At 46.6% G+C, this 16,945-nt stretch overlaps 1 protein-coding gene across 3 annotated transcripts in view; it reads left to right on the forward strand.

The window, feature by feature from the left end:
* The first annotated feature begins 350 nt into the window (after positions 1–350).
* Positions 351–16,945, forward strand: part of ZBTB17 (zinc finger and BTB domain containing 17) — a 34,098-nt gene continuing 17,503 nt past the window's right edge. For 2 of the 3 annotated variants that reach the window (XM_055385476.2, XM_055385500.2), the window contains exons 1-2: positions 378–500; positions 3,368–3,454. The gene's annotated coding sequence lies outside the window, so the exon portion shown is untranslated. Of the gene's footprint in view, positions 501–3,367; positions 3,455–16,945 lie in introns of all 3 variants that reach the window. The other variant, XM_004024728.5, reaches the window with a different exon arrangement.

Genomic DNA, 16,945 nt, shown 5'->3' on the forward strand with positions numbered 1-16,945 from the left:
GCTTTGAAGCCACAAGTAGATTCATATCTCCGGTCCACCACTTACAAGATATGTGACCACGGACATTGATTTACACTTTTTGAGTCTGTTTTCCCTTTTTTAAAATTAGGAGAATACTACTATCTTATAATTGGTGTGAGGATTTAAAGAGATAATGCATGTAAAGCGCTTAACACAGTGCCTGGCACACAGTAAGAGCTGAACACATGATGTTACTGTTATATTTGGAAGAGAAACCAAGGCAGGGGTACAACGAGGACAACTCTCAGCGCAGTACTGTAAGGTGGAACTTTTGGATAGCGAGGCGCATGCGTCTGTCTATGGGCGCTCTCCAATCGAGGACGCTGCGCATGCGCCGGAAGTTGCAGCCGGGAAGCCTGCGAGGTCGGTTCCGCCCGACTCTAACATGGCGGCGCCCTTTGTCTGCTCTGGAGTGCCGTCCCCGGCCTTCTCGCGGCCGTGATGCACCTCCCTCTGCGGTGGGGTCCGGGACATGGCAGGTGAGGGTCAACAATCGCCCGGGGCCGGGGAAGTCCCGGGAGCCGGGGCGGAGGCGGCGGAGGATGGGGCGCGGTGGGACGCCGGTGACGGTTGTGTGGGGGAGGGGAGGGAAGTGGAATGGGACGCCAACCGGGGCTGAGGGGACACCGCTGGGCGGGAGATTGTGGGGTGGCGGGGCGGGGGGCGTCGCCGGGCGTGCTGGCGGGGAGTGGGCGGCCAGAGCGACCGCCCGGGCGAGGGGGCGCGTGTCACCTCCCGGGCTGGATGACACCCCAGCTGGTAGCATCTCCGCCCCCGCCGCACGGCTGTCACCGCCCCTTGACCCCGCGCGCTGTCGAGGGTGGGCGTTCTGCGGCCGCGAGGGAGCGCACTGCCGGGGCAGCTCCCGTCGGCCGGCGAGGGCGGGAGGGAGCGGGGCTGCCCGGGCCTAGGAGGAGCTGACAGAGAGGAGGCCGACGCTGTCCCTGTATAAAATCATTTCATTCATTCATTCGTACTGCGGACGGTGGTTCAGCACCTGATAGATGGTGAAGCTAGAGCGAGTGATGCGGGCGGACTCGATCCTCCAGGATCCTCGATCCTGGAGTTAGGAGTGTGAACCGTGGAGCCCAGCAGCGGGGTTTGAATCCCCATTCCCTCCTGTGACCTTAGGCACTTTTGGCTCTTTCTCTCTGCCTGGGTTTATTCATCCTTTAAGCAGAGATGATAATAAAATCAGCCTCCTAAGATTATAATAAAGGGGAAATGAGGCTCCTAGAACACTTATGGGTACAAAGTAAATGCTGTGTGTTTGTTGCTGTTATTAATTGTATCACCATCGTCACCCAGAGCTCAGAGACCCATGTGGGAGACATACAGGTAAATCAACAATTCTGATACTGCTGCGAGGGCAGAAAGCCCTCCTTCCTCTGAAGCACGGAGTAGAGACACATCGCTCAGCCTAGCGGGAATCCCGGGAGGCTTCTGTCCCCCGGAAAGCTAAGATCTAAGGAAAGCTCAGCGGAGTGAGGCAGGAAAACGGGTATTCTCAGTTAAGGGTGTAGTTTGTGAGAAAACTCATCTTCGTAGAGAGAGGAGAGAGAGATCAGGCTAAATAAAGAAGCAGACTGGGCCGGGCTCGTTGGCTCACGCTTGTAATCTCAGCACTTTGGGAGGCCCAGGCGGGCAGATCACTTGAGGTCAGGAGTTCGAGACCAGCCTGGCCAATATGGTGAAACCCCCGTCTCTACTAAAAATACAAAAATTAGCCGGTCGTGCTTGCGCGCGCCTGTAGTCCCAGCTGCTCAGGAGGCTGAAGTATGAGAATCGCTGGAACGCGGGAGGCGGAGGTTGCAGTGAGCCGAAACGGCGCCACTGCACTCCAGCCTGGGCGACAGAGCGAGATTCCGTCTCAAAAAAGAAAAAAAAAAAAAGAAGCAGCAAGCTGTGGTCTGGTCTTAGGGGACGTTGTAAACCTAGTTAAGGACTTTAAACTTTAGGTTAATGGGAAGCCATTTAAAAATCAGATCTGTGGCCAGGTGCGGTGGCTTACTCTGTAATTCTAGCACTTTGGGAGGCCAACGTGGGATGATCATTTGAGCCCAGGAGTTTCAGACAAGCCTGGGCAACATGGCAAGACCCCATCTTTATAAAAAAAAAAAAAAAAAAAAAGGAAAAAAAAAAATAGCCGGGCATGGTGGAGCACACCTCTGGTGGTCCCAGCTTCTTGGAAGGCTGAGGTGGGAGGATTCTTTTATTTCCAGCCTGAAATAAAAGAATCAGGTTTTTTTTTGTTTTTGTTTTTGTTTTTTTTTTGAGACTACGTCTTGCTCTGTCACCCTGGCTGGAGTGCAGTGGCAGCATAATCATAGTTCACTGCAGCCTTGATCTGAACTCAAGTGATCTTTCTGCCTCAGCCTCCCAACTAGCTGGGACTACAGGCGTGCACCACAACACCTGGCTAATTTTTTAAATTTTTAGTAGAGATGGGGTCTCACTATGTTGCCCAGACTGGTCTCGAACTCTTGGCCTCAAATGATCCTCCCGCCTCAGCCTCCCAAAGTACTGGGATTATAGGCATGTGCAACCATGCCTGGCCACAAATCAGATTTGTGGATTAGGAAGATCACTCTGGCTAAGTGAAGAATGTATCAAAGGGAGTGGGCCTGTAGGCCAATTAAGAGCCTGCTAGAATAATCCAAGTGAGAAATAAAGGTGTGAGTTAAAGGCAGAGAGTGAGGAGAGATGGTTTTAGAGATAGAATTGACACAATTTGGTGATTAGTTTGATGAGAGTTAGGGGCAGGGAGGAGTCAGGATCACCCCAGTTTTTGACTGATGGGTGTTGGATGCTGCTCCATGTGATAGGGAGCAGTACGGGGGGCAGATTTGGGGGAGGGCAGATATGTTTAGTTTTGAACATGTTGGAGTTGGATGCCTGTACAACATTCAAGTGCACCTGTTCAGCAGTGGTCTAGCAGTTATCACCATCAAAGGTCACTGAAGTCATGGGAGGGGATGAGCTCACCTAGGGTAGGGTATGCAATGAGAAACAAAGTGTCCGGGATATCCCAGAGCAGTGCCAATGCTGCAATAATGCTTGGATACAAACCTTGCCGTTTTTCCTTCTTAACATTGTGTCCTGTCTCTTATTGAGCTGGAGTTCTTGAGAGCAGGGCCTGAGGCTGAGTCTGTGCATCTTTGTGTCCCAGTGTCAGCATGCTGTCTGGCACAGAGCAGGCCATTTATTCAGCACTTGCTTGGGCCAGGCTCTGTGCTAAGCACTCTGTATTTGTCTATGTTTGATGGATGCATGAAAAGGCAGCTCTGAGGGAGCAGGTACCCTTTAGGTTCTCATCAGATTTTCCACTTGTGTGTCATTGATTCAGGTAATGAGCCGGACAAGGGGAGCCAAGCTGGAGTTTACACAGGCAAACTGTCAGAAAAGAGTAGCCTGGGCTGTCTGGAAATCTGAGGTATGTCTGTAATACTCAAGGATGAAACAAATCACATCAGTTTGTCCTTCTTCTCTAGGTTCAACATGATTCAAATGATTCTTTCCTGATAGCCTTTTCTTCAAAATTATATAGTAATGACAAAATCCCAGTTACAGTTTGGTTGGGAAATTGTTGATCTTACTATTATTGTTTTATCTACAGAGAGAGGCCAGAGTGGATGATCACTGGGCAATGCTCACACCTTTAGTTAGGTGAAATCTACAGTGGCGGAAACAGAAGTTTATTCCTTGCTCCTTAACATTCTGGAAGTACGCAGTCCAGAGCTGGTAGAGCAGCTTGCTGTGTTCTGTGAGATCATCTGGGAGCAGGATTCCTTTGATAATGTGGCTTTTCTTGCTCAAACTTAGGCTTCCATCTCATGGTCCAAGCTGGCTGCTGTAGCTCCTGCCATCATGTATGATCTCCCTAGGGTAAAAAGGGACACAGAGCAGCGAGCACATACTCATTCCTTTTAAGGTTCTAATGTTTAAGGTGGGATTTTTGTACAACATGGTTCCCAAACATAAGCCAGTTCCTGCATCTGGTGCACAGCTAAAGAACAGATTGTGACTGTTTCAGTGCTGGAGAAAAAGCTGGCTGAGAGAACCTGCTCTGTCCTCAGTCTGTCTGGATTACTGTCTTGGGGGTGTGATCCCAGTCTGAGGGGAGGTCCACTGAGTCCCCAAGGCAGGCTGCTCTGGCTTTGGGTAGGTTTACAGGGCTTGGGCCCAGGGAGGCCAGGCTTGTTTATCCATTCATTGTTTCTGTGCCCAACATGTGTCAGGCATTGTGCTGGGTGCTAGGGATGCTGGCACAAGTAAGACTGAATCCCAGGAGCAGGTGCTCCCAGCCATGTGTATCCTCACAATGCAATGCAGGAAATACCTTGGAGGGCTGGTGGAGGGTGTGTGCACACAGAGGGAGGATGCACTGGTGCTGGAAGGCTTTCCTGAGGGGGTGAAGATGTTGCAAACCGCACATTTTGGACTGATCACTGTAAAATTCCCCTTGGACAGATAGAGGCAGCTAGGACTCTGGAGTCAGGTGTGAATCTGCCCTCCCGTTGAGTGGCTCTGTGTCCTGACAGTCAGTTCCTTCTGAAACTGTGTCCCAAAGAGTTAAAAAAAAAAAAAAAAGTAATGACTATTAATTTTCCTAATCACAAGATTGTCTTCTGACACATCAGACAGCAAGCCCTTTTACTCAGTTTCATCGCTGAGCCTCAGTGTCCTCATCTGTAAAATAGGGATGACAGAATTGTTTGGAGAATTACGTGAGGTCAGGCAGGTAATTCACAGGGTTTGCTGCATAGTGCAGCACTCCCCAACCTTTTCGTTTTTTTTTTTTCTGTCAGCAAAATATATATTTTATATATACAGTGTATATATATAGTGTGTGTGTGTGTATATATATAGTGTGTGTATATATATAGTGTGTGTGTGTATATATATATATATATATATACACATACACACACACACACAGAGAGAGAGATTCCCCCACCCACCCACCTACCTACCCAAAACATGTGTCTTAGTGTTTGATTTTTTTTTCATACACACAGAATAGGGAATTTCAGAATTTTTACATACATTTTAGCAAACAAGTTTTGATCTATTGGCTTCTTGGTGCAGTAATGGTGCCAAAGGCTCATACTATTACAAGGAAGTTGTGAACACTGATTTCTCAGGAGGTGAGGCCAGCCCCACATGAACTTCTCTTGCATCCCTCTGGTCCACCATGATACATAACTACTTAGACTTTTTTTTCCCCTCTAATGAATCATTAGATATTAAAAATGGAACAACAGAGTCACAAAGGGCCACATGCTTTTCAGTAGAAAGCATTCTCCTTCTCTAGGTTGCTATCACAGTGCAGACCTGACTGCCTGAATATGCTCAGGAGATTTAGTCAGTATTGTCTGTATTTGGTTATGGAAAAGGCTCTCCTGGCCGGGCGCGATGGCTCACGCCTGTAATCCCAGCACTTTGGGAGGCCGAGGTGGGTGGATCACGAGGTCAGGAGATCGAGACCATCCTGGCTAACATGGTGAAACTCCGTCTCTACTAAAAATACAAAAATTAGCTGGGCGCAGTGGCAGGCGCCTGTAATCCCAGCTACTCAGGAATCTGAGGCAAGAGAATCACTTGAACCTGGGAAGCAGAGGTTGCAGTGAGCCGAGATCACGCCACTGCACTCCAGCCTGGGTGACAGAACGAGACTCCATCTCAAGAGAAAAAAAAAAATTAGCTGGGTGTGGTGGTGGGTGCCTGTAGTCCCAGCTACTCGGGAGGCTGAGGCAGGAGAATCACTTGAACCCGGGAGGCGGAGGTTGCAGTGAGCTGACATCACACCACTGCATTCTAGCTTAGGTGACAAGAGTGAGACTCTGTCTCAAAAATAAAACAAAAAGGCTCTTTTTTTCTTTCTTCTTTAAGTCCAAAGTGCATAGTGAGAGCAAATCAAAACTTTTTTTTTTTTTCCTTCTCAGCATCAGTTTCATGTGAGCATCTTCCCATGAGGGCTGCTCAGATGTCTCACCTTTGTCCTCCTCACCCTCCAAAAATAAGTGAGAGTCAAGCAATTTAGACATTTATCAGCTTGGTAAATAAACTTGGCAGCAAATAGAAGTCCTACTATTGTAAAGAAATTGATAAGACAAAAGGTACATATGATGACCCAACTACTGTGTTGTTGGGTAGTTTATAAGGTTGACCTCTGACTTCATTGATGTAAAATCCTATTGGAAATATGATGGCAGCCATACAGAAAAGCATCATCCCAGTGAATGCTATCCATCGAACATATTTTGTAGCTTCTCTTCCCCAGTGGGAAGCCACCAGCAAACCACATGTGACAATCAATGGGAGGGCAGATTCACACCTGACTCCAGAGTCCTAGCTGCCTCCGTCTGTCTAAGGGGAATTTTACAGTCAATGAAATGATTCCCATGATGATAAAAAACAGCGTGGTGACCCACTCCAGGGGAAGCTGGAGAGGGATGCACATCCCGTCTCGTCCATGCATTGTTTGACGCTGTCCCATGAGGCCCACAGTGAGTGCTCCCACAGACTCCCTGGTGTTGAGCCAGTCTGGGTTGGTGATGCTGGCGATGGCGAAGATATTGGCAGCCAGAAAGAGACATCCTGAGATAATGGTCAATTTATCATCTCCCTGCCCTGCTCCCCCCACCCTCCGAGGCCCAGGCAGGCAGCAGCCTCACACTTCCCACCCCATGGGCGGCCTCTGGGACCCGGAGTCCCCACACTACTGCCTCGTGCCCCCTCGGCCCCCGTGCACCTGGGACCACCAGCTGTGGCACGGCCCACACCCCCCAACCTTTTTGGCACCAGGGACCGGTTTTGTAGGAGACAATTTTTTCACAGAAAGGGGGCTGAGGGGTGGGGGTGGGAGGTGGTTTCAGGTTGACTTAAATACATTACATTTATTATGTACTTTATTTCTATTACTATTACATTGTAATATATAATGAAATAATTGTACAACTCACCATCATGTAGAGTCAGTGGGAGTCCTGAGCTGCTTTTCCTGCAACTAGACGATCCCATCTGGGGTTGATGGAAGACAGTGACAGATCATCAGGCATTAGATTTTCATGAGAAGCTCACAACCTAGATCCTTCACATGTGCAGTTCACAATAGGGATTGAGCTCCTGTGAGTATCTAATGCTGCTGCTGATCTGACAGGAAGCGGAGCTGAGGTGGTAATGGCAAGTGATGGGGAGCGGCTGTAAATACAGGTTGAAGCTTCGCTCACTTGGGTGCTCACTCGCCCGCCACTCACCTGCCATGCAGCCCACTTCCTAACAGGCCACGGACCAGTAGTGGTTTGTGGCCCAGGGGTTGGGAACCCCTGGTATAATGGACATTTATGAAATGTTACTTACCTCCTGCTGCAAGGTACAGGCTGGTTGGAAGCTGGAGGCCAGTCAGGTTTGAAGTTGAGGAAGGCCCAAACCTGTGGGGACGCCAGGTTGCCATCCTGCCCTGTGGCAGGGGCTATCCAGGTTGTGCATGGACAGTCAAGGACTACTCTGTGCCCCCACTGTTTTCTGGGAGAGTTCCCCCAAGCTTTCTAATTAAAGTCATCAAACCTTGGATACTCAGAGACCATATCCTGAGAGATCTGGTAAGGGGTGTTTTGAGGATTCTGCCTGTTTAATTCCTTCAAGTTCAGATGCTTCTGGGAAGCCTTTTCTGAGCCATTCCCAGTTCCCCCAACCCAAGTGAGTTTGGAGCCCCTCCCCTGCGACTTCTTAGCATCCTGTTTTTGATCTCTATTAACACATTTTCACCTCAATTATGATCTGAGGCTTCCTTGCCTGTCTTCCCATGAGACTGCCAGCATCTTGGATGCAGGACAGGGTCTTATTTATCCTGGTACTGCCACTGTGTAGCTTGTTTCCTGGCACACAGCAGGCGCTCAGCAAGTGTCGGATGAGTGGATGATCAGTCTTGATTGGCTGAGGAGGAACTGGCATTTGGGGCTGGAGAAAACTCCATGTAATTGAGGGCTGAGCATGCTTCCTGTTTATTGGGCATTTGGCTGTCATATGGGAAATAGACATGGTGAACTCTGACCTTAACCGTGAGAGTTTTGGTCAGAAGATGGTTTCTCTGTCTTTTTGTCTTGTTCCAGTATAGCAGGGTTTCTCAACCTTGACAATTCTGACATTTGGGGCCAGATAAGTCTTTGTTGTTGGGGGTGGGTTCCTGTAGCATCTCTGGCCTCTACCCATAGATGCCAGTGGTAACTCTTCTCCAGTGGTGACACCCCAGAATGTCTCCAGATATTGCCAAATATCTCCTGGCACAAAGATATTTCTTAACTCCTTCCAGTTAAGAAACCCCTGCAGTATAGGGTAGCAGTTAGGAACACAAACTCCTAAGCCAGGCATATGTGGGCTTATGTTTGCTTCTTATAATTACTAGCTGTATGCCCTTGGGCAAAGTACTTGACCTTTCTAGTTTCCTCAGTTGTAAAATGTGGATAATAGTTACCTTGAATATAACTTTATTGGGTGGAATTATTAATAAGGTCATGCATGTAAAGTGCTTAGTCGAGTCCCTGGCTCCATAATTACTGTTATTTGACAGAAGAAGACTCTTGAGGGTCAAAAAAGAAAATATGCAGAGTTTAGGAAGAAAACAACGTTTACTATGGGAATGCATGCACAAGGTAGAAAGAAGGTTCTCAAGCGTGTCCCTGTGGAAAGTAAGTTACCCCCCTCTCCTCCCAGGAAACTTTTTTTTTTTTTGGTAGAGACAGAATCTCGCTGCGTTGCCCAGGCTGGTCCCAAACTCCTGGGCGCAAGCAATCCATCTGTCTCAGCCTTCCAAAGTGCTGGTATTATAGGCTTGAACCACCAAACCCAGCCTCATATAACACTTTTTTTTTTTTAATTAGGGAATTGCTCTGTGGCCAAGGCTAGAGAGCAGTGGAGCTGTCATAGCTCACTGCAGCCTCTACCTCCCTGGCTCAAGCGATCTTCCTGACTCAGCCCCCCAAGTAGCTGGGACTACTAGCACACACCACCACACCTAGCTAATTTTTCTGTTTTTTGTAGAGATAGGGTTTCGCCATGTTGCCCAGGCTGGTCTTGAACTCCTGGGCTCAAGTGATCCACCTACCTGCGCCATCCCAAAGGACTGGATTACAGGTGCGAGCAGGGGTGGTGTCCTGCGGGGTGACCCATTGTTGGGTTTGACATTTGACATCACAGTAGGGAGGGACCTCAACTTTAATGAAAACAAAAACTCCAAATACATTTTGTGTACAAAACATATTGTCCTGGAGATCATAATCTACTTCTTTTGCTGGCCACGGCTTTTTTTTTTGTTTTTTAATCAATTAATTAATTTAATTTTTGAGACAGGGTCTCGCTCTTTCGCCCAGGTTGGAGTGCAGTGCTGGGATTATAGCTCACTGCAGCCTCGACCTCCAGGGCTCAAGTGATCCTCCCACCTCAGCCTCCCGTGGCCACAATTTTTAAATGGTTGAAATAATAGAGGTCAGAGAGTAAGTACTGTGGCTCATTGAATCTTGCTGCGTGTGTGTGGAATGCCAGCACAGAGAATCCTTATGGACATCAATAGTTTGACAGTCCCAGGGTGATTAAGGTTGACCTCAGTAATGCAGTCAGCACAGATACGTGTAGAAAACTGGGGCTTAGGCTCTTGGATTCAAACATGCTTGTTATGAATTGAAGAGAGATGGTTCGTAGGGCTGGGCTTCAAAGGAAGGAAGCAAAGGGCATGGTTAGAACTGAGAGTTGTTCACTCATATCTAAACAGCAGTGTGGACAGAGGCTCAGAGGTGGGAATTCCCGCTGCGAGTGGAGAGCGGGCCAGAAAGCAGGCTTGGTGGGTTCATTGTAACATCAAAAATCCACTCAGCTTCTGGTCTTGAAAGGTCTGGCAGTAGAATCTGTTCTCCCCACCCCAGCCGCACCACTTCCTATACTGGAACTTATTAACCTAAGCAGTCACTTTCCTGTCCCGAGTGGCAGGCTCCACTCGAATTTCGCCAACTTGCCCCATGGGAAGCTGTATCACCAGAGCTCAGAGAGCAAAGCACTTCTCATTTCTGTAGTCTCGGGGCCATGTGGGCCCCTCAGGGATTTTCCCCAGTTACTGTGACTCAGTCAGCAGCCCAAATTAATGCTTGGCAAATGATTTAAAGTAAGAAAGAACTTGTTTAATTTTGTAAATCGTTTTTGTTAAATGTTGACTCCATACAAAAGAATGTGTTCAGTGTAAAGAATAAGGATACAAGAAACATCTTCCATGTACCCATTACCCAGTTTCCAAAAAGAACTTACTGTTACCTTTGGAGTCCCCTGTGTCCCCTCCCTGATCTCACCCGGCCCAAGTCATCCCTGAGTTTTGCTTTTATCACTCTTGCTTTTCTTTATAGTTTTACCATGTGTTTGTACTGCTAAACAATGTACCGTTGAATTCTGCAGGTTTTTGAACTTAATATAATCATATTGTTTTCTTCAGTGCCTTGACATTAATCCACGTTGCATAGAGTGGTATTTCATTTTCACAAATGAATAACGTTCCATTGTATGAGAATTTATCCTTTCTATTATTGGTGGACATTTGGGTTGTTTCCAGTATTTTGCTGAGACAAACAGTGCCACTGTTCACATTCCCGGGACATGTATGCACAGCCTCTCCAGGGACTGCAGCTGGGAGTGGAGTCACAGGGTATGTGCGTCTTCAACTTAACCAAATAATGCCAAGTTGTTGCCAAAACTGTTTCCCCAGTTTACCCTTCAACAATTCCGTTTGCCTCATATCCTCTCAACAATGGTATTTTCAGACTTCAACATTTTTACTAATCTGGTGGGCGTACAATGACATCTCATGTGGTTTTGATTTGCATTTTCCTGGTTCTGAGTTGGGCATCTTTTCGTTGCTTACTGATCATTCAGATTTCACCTTCTCGGAAACAACAGATTGTCTTGCTCATTTTTCTATTGGGTGGTTTGTAGACATTTTGTTAGTTTTTTGTTTTTTATTTCTTATTTTGGATACTAATTCTTTGTCAGTTATATGTGTTATAACTACCTACTTCCAGTTTGTGGCTTGTCTTTTCACTGTAGGATATTGTTTTTTGTTTATGATGAGCAGAAATTCTTTTTTTTTTTTTTTTGATACGGAGTCTCACTCTGTTGCCCAGGCTGGAGTGCAGTGGTGCGATCTCAGCTCACTGCAAACTCCGCCTCCCAGGTTCAAGCGATTCTCCTGCCTCAGCCTCCCGAGTAGCTGGGATTACAGATGCGTGCCACCACGCCTGGCTAATTTTTTTTTATTTTTAGTAGACGGGGTTTCAGCATCTTGGCCAGGCTGGTCTTGAACTCCTGACCTCATGATCCACCCGTCTCGGCCTCCCAAAGTGCTGGGATTATAGGCATGAGCCACCGTGCCCGGCCTGTTCTCTGTTTAAATACCACACTGACTTGTAAAATACATCATTTTAGAAAACTGGTGAACTGGTGTCTAGTAAATCCTTGGCCCATTGCTCTTCCATTTTCATTTTATTTTTTTCTGAGACAGGGTCTCGCTCTGTCACCCAGGCTGTAGTGCAGTGGTGCGATCTTGGCTCACTACAGCCTTGACCTCCCAAGCTTAAGCTATCCTTCCGCCTCAGCCTCCCAAGTAGCTGAGACTAGAGGCACACGCCACCACGCTCAGCTATTTTTGTCTTTTTTGTAGAGACAGGGTTTTACCATGTAGCCCAAGCTAGTCTTGAATTCCTGGGCTCAAGCAATCCTCCCACCTCAGCCTCCCAAAGTGTTGGGATTACAGGCGTGAGCCATCTTGCCTGGCCCCATTGTCATGTTAGATTACATTTGTCAAATGCCATAAAAATTGTTGGTATGTTTTATTAGAATTGCACTGAGTTTATAATATATAAATTTGGGTAGAGCTGACATTTTTATGATGTTGAGTCATCTGATCCATAAATGTGGTATAGCTTTCAATTTACATAACTTATCAAAGTCTAAATTTAGTCAGTGTCTTTATACCTTACTCTCAAACAGTGAGGACCTGAGAACACTTTAATTGCTATCACTTTCTCTTCCACTTTTATTCTGTAGGTGTGCATTTTAGTTCTTTTTAAACTTTTTTTTTTTTTTTTCTCTAGAGACAGGGTCTCGCTGTTGTCCAGGCTGGAGTGCAGTGGCACAATCGCAGCTTACCGCAGCCTGGACCTTCTAGGATTATGCAATCCTCCTGCCTCAGCTTCTCGAGTAGCTGGGATCACAGGCACTCGCCACCACACCCTGCTAATTTTTACTTTTTACTTTTTTTGTTTTGGTAAAGACAGGGTCTCTTTTGGTAAAGACAGGCTGGTCTTGAACTCCTGGGCTCAAGCACTCCTCCTGCTTTGGCCTCCCAAAGTACTAGGATTAGAGGTGTGAGCCGCTGTGCCAGTCCGTTTACAACTTTTATGAGCATCATTAGTTCAGCATTTGTTTAGGTTTGCTCACTTATATATATACTACTTTCATTGTTCTTCCTTCCTTCTTGCATTTAATACTTTTCTTTCTGGGATCACTTTCATCTGCCTGAAATATGTGTTTTATAAGGTGTAAATTTGGGCTGTAGTCCTTTTAGGGGACTGCTAATCATTATACATTCTCAGGGAAGATTTTTCCCTCCTCTGTTCAGCACCAAGATTTGATATAGGCAGTTTCTGTATTGTCTTCTTTCCACCAAGGTCCAGTGAGACCTCCCTCTGGGGATGGGGTGGAGGGTGGGGCTCAAGCTTGCCCATTTCTGCAAATGTCTTTTCTTGAAACCTGGTCTCAAAGCTCCACTTGCTCTCTGGATTTCAGCCCTTGTTTAGATGTGTTTTGACCTCTCAGTATTACTTACTGACCTATCAGTTCTTTGATACATTTTATTTTATTTTTAACTCCTCTTACTATCATTCCCAATCTTTAATGCATTTTAAAAGATGTCTTATCATTTTTAGTCAGCATTTGTGGCTGTTTGCGGTGGGAGAATTGGCCAGGGCACCTTTGCCAGAAATGGAGTTGTTTCATAGTTTTCATTTTGCAATTCATCTGGCAGCAGCAAACTGTGAATATATTAACGTTTAGTGATGTTCACTTCTGGATTGTGTGAGTTTCTTAAAATTAATTAATTTATATGTTTTTTAGAGATGGGTTCTCACTATCTTGCCCAGGGTAGTCTCAAACTCTGGGGCTCAAGCAGTCTGCCTGCCTTGGCCTCCCACAGTGTTGGGATTACAAGTGTGAGCCACTGTGCCCAGCCTTGGATTTGCTTTATTTTTTTATTTTTTTTAGAGACATGGTCTCGCTGTTGCTCAGGCTGGAGTGCAGTGGTTACTCATAGGTGCAATCAAAGCTCACTACAGCCTTGAACTCCCGGCCTCAAGTGATCCTCCTGCTTCAGCCTTTCGAGTAGCTGGGACTACAGTCATGTGCCACCGTAGCCAACCACTGCTGGGTTTTATACGATGTTTTATAGCACTCATTAGTATAAGGAAGAGAGATTGTTATGTGCCTGTGATGACAGAGAATTTGTCCATTTGGTACAGGCTCAGGATCTGTTGAACCTGGTATTCTGTTTGTCCACAGAAGTTTTGTCCTTTTCTATAGCGGAAAGGGCACAGTTTTTAGAGTGTGATGGATTTGGCCTTGAATGTGGGCAGGGCTGTGCAACCTAGGTCAGCAACAACTTCTTAAACTGTGATTTGCTCATCTGCTCAATGGGGGTGACTGTATTAGTCCCTCCTCCCAGGATCATTGTGAGCACTGGTGAGGCGGCATGAAACACTGCGTGGGGCACCACAGCAGCTCTGGCCCTGACTCCCTTCATGGCTGCTGTGGCTTATGGTCTATTTGCAAGGGAAGCAACCAGCCCGTGAGTTTCTCTTGCCAGTAACCTCCTCTGGAGTCTCAGCAGATGGAGCTATTAGTAGCAAGGCTGAGTTTCCTCTCTGCACAGGGCACAGTTCCACCCCGCAGTCCCTTATCAGGACTCACAATTTTTATTTCATTTTATTTTATTTTTTATTTTATTCAAGATAAGGTCTCGCACTGTCACCCGAGCTGGAGCAGCAGTGCCACAATCTCAGCTCACTGCAGCCTCAACCTCCCAGGCTCAAGTGATCCTTCCACCTCAGCCTCCCTAGTGGCTGGGACCATAGACACCTGCCACCATGCCCGGCTAAATTATTTTGGATTTTTTGTAGAGACGGGATCTCACCATGTTGCCCAGGCTGGTCTCCAACTCCTGAGCTTAGGCAATCCTCCTGCCTCAGTCTCCCAAAGTGCTGAGATTACAGGCACGAGCCACCTCTCCCGGTTTACTGATAAAGCATATATATTAACATCGTAAAATATACTTCTCCACTGGGACCCCCACCCCATGTCGTCACCCCATGTCGTCACTAGCTGTGTCTCCGTCTCCATCCCATTCCCCCCACCTCCCTGGTCTTATTAGGACCAGGAGCCAGGCCACACTTGGGGGTGATCTCCAAGTTTCTCTCAGAAGTTTGCACTTCAAAGCGGCTGGCGGGTGGGAGCAGCTTTGCTGATTCATCGCTGCCGCAGGTGGTAGGGATTTGAGGGGCTGGAGGTCAGCAGCGCCGTTTGTTGAAGGGTGAGCCCTGGGACCCTGAGCCTCTCCTAATCCTCACTGGGCTGCTTCTAAAAACTCTGCTGTGGGACAGCACTTCTGCATCCGGATTGAGAAGCCCAGCAGTTTTTAAAACTCATTGGAAACTGAGACATTGATTCTTGACCACTGATTATCCAGGCCCAACTTACAGCTTCAGGATCCCCAAAATATTACTCTAAAATATTCTTACTCGTTTAGTTTTTTTCCCAGTGAAGTTTTACAGAATCTTAGCTTAATCCTATTTGGAATACGAAATATAAAATCTGATGTTGGCTTCTGCCATATGTATTTCATAGTTGGTGTTTATATCCTATACAGTTAATGTTCATAGTTGGAAATCTTAAAGATAATACTGTAGGGAAAGTTTTAAATGGAAAAAAGTCTGCTAACTGCTAGGTAAATGGCTCATTTTAATTGTCACACTGTATCTGTTATACTTCGAATGCATGGCAGCCTCATTAATGAAATCATTCATTCATTTATTCAACATTTCTTAAATCTTTTTTCTTTTTTTGAGACGGGGTCTCACTCTGTTGCCCAGGCTGGAGTGCAGTGGTGCGATCACTGCTCACTGCAGCGTTGACCTTGTGGGCTTAAGTGATCCTCCCGCCTCTGCCTCCCAAGTAGCTGAGACCACAGGCATGCACCAGCACGCCTGGCTAATTTTTGTATTTTTTTGTGGAGATGGGGTCTCACTATGTTGCCCAGGCTGGAGCATGTATTACATCTTAACACTACAAGGGACCTTGGCAGTTACCTAATCCTAATGAGGATACAAACCCAGAAACAGTCAGTCACACTTGAAGAGCCTGTGCACACATGGAAGTCCAGCTACATCCATTTCCAGTTCTTACTTAACCTGCTTTTTTCTTTTGGCTTGAATTCTTGATCTTCAAGAGCATCATGGGCCATCTGGCCCTTCCTTTGTGATTGTTCTTCTTCCTCAGTGAGAGCCTCTTTGCTCCTGCAGTCCTTGTGTCCTTTGTAGAAAGAAGGTGGCGGTTACCATCAAGTATTAAGCATTTATGCCTTTGATTCTGATTCCTGTCAAGTGGAGTAAGCATTGCAGTGTGGGGGGCCTTTTCCTGGTCTTTTTTCAGGTTGAAACTTGATGGGTGCCCGGATTACTGATGAGATTTTTACATCCGTTTTCAGAAGATAGGATAAGGATGACGGCATTGGGCTCTCTTCTTTCTATATAGTTTTTTTCTTTTTTAAAAAATTAAGAACAAGTTCAAGCCAAATGTTTTCTATAATTTATCAACCTTGCTGGCTTGGGTTTATATGTAATGATAGAATGATGATGGCCAGCAGTAGCTTTATGAAGAAGAAACTTTTGCCATCATCTCCGTTTTACAGAAGAGGAATTGAGGTGCAGAGATTCAAGTACTCCTGCCTGAGGCACTTAACTAGCTTTGGCTGGATTCGGAGGTAGGAGTGTTTTAACTGGGTCCTGGGAGCAGCAAGCCCCGCACAGTTGTGTGTTGAATTGTGTGTGCGTGTGTCCCTGGGAGAAGGACTTCAGTGTCATCGCAGTGTCAGGGGGCTTCCTCTGTTTGAGCACGAGGACACCAGCTGCGGTGCTCGGGGCGTCCCCTCAAGGAATTTCTGCTCATATTGTTTTCCTGAGTGATACATTGATTCTCTGTGCACATTACCACAATTTTCCATTTCCCTCATGAGAAATTTTTTCCTTTGAGAAGTTTTCAGTCACTAGGTCTTGTAGAAAATGTCTTAAAGATTTTATGGTAGATAGAAATAAAGGACTTAGGTCTCTGACTTTGCAGGCATTTATTTTCTTTCTTTCTTTTCTGTCTTTTTTATTTTTATTTTTTGACAGAGTTTTGCTCTGTTGCCTATGCTGGAGTGCAGTGGTGTGATCATAGCTTGCTGCAGCCTCAAAACTCCTGGGCTTAAGCGATCCTCCCACCTCAGCCTCCCAGATAGCTGGGACCTCCCTCCTTCCCTCCCTCCCTCCCTCCCTTCCTCTCCTCCCTCTCCTCCCTCTCCTCCCTCCTTCCCTCTGTCTACTCTCTCCCTCTCCTCCTTCTCTTCCCTCTTCCTTCCTCCTTTCCTCCCTCCCTCTCCTCCCTCCCTTCCTCCCTCCCTCTGCTCCCTCTTCCTTCCCTTCCCTCCTCTTTTTCTCTCCATTCTTCTTTAGCTTTCTCAGTTTTAATTTTTTAATAGATAGTGTTTACAAGTGGTGAAACAACACAGAAAGGATATATAGTGAAAAGTTCAGCTCCTTCCCCACTTCCCCTGCTCCCCTGAGGGGCTTCTCTTTAC

Source organism: Gorilla gorilla, chromosome 1, assembly GCF_029281585.2.
Source record: "Gorilla gorilla gorilla isolate KB3781 chromosome 1, NHGRI_mGorGor1-v2.1_pri, whole genome shotgun sequence".
In the NCBI taxonomy this organism is placed as follows: Eukaryota; Metazoa; Chordata; class Mammalia; order Primates; family Hominidae; genus Gorilla; species Gorilla gorilla.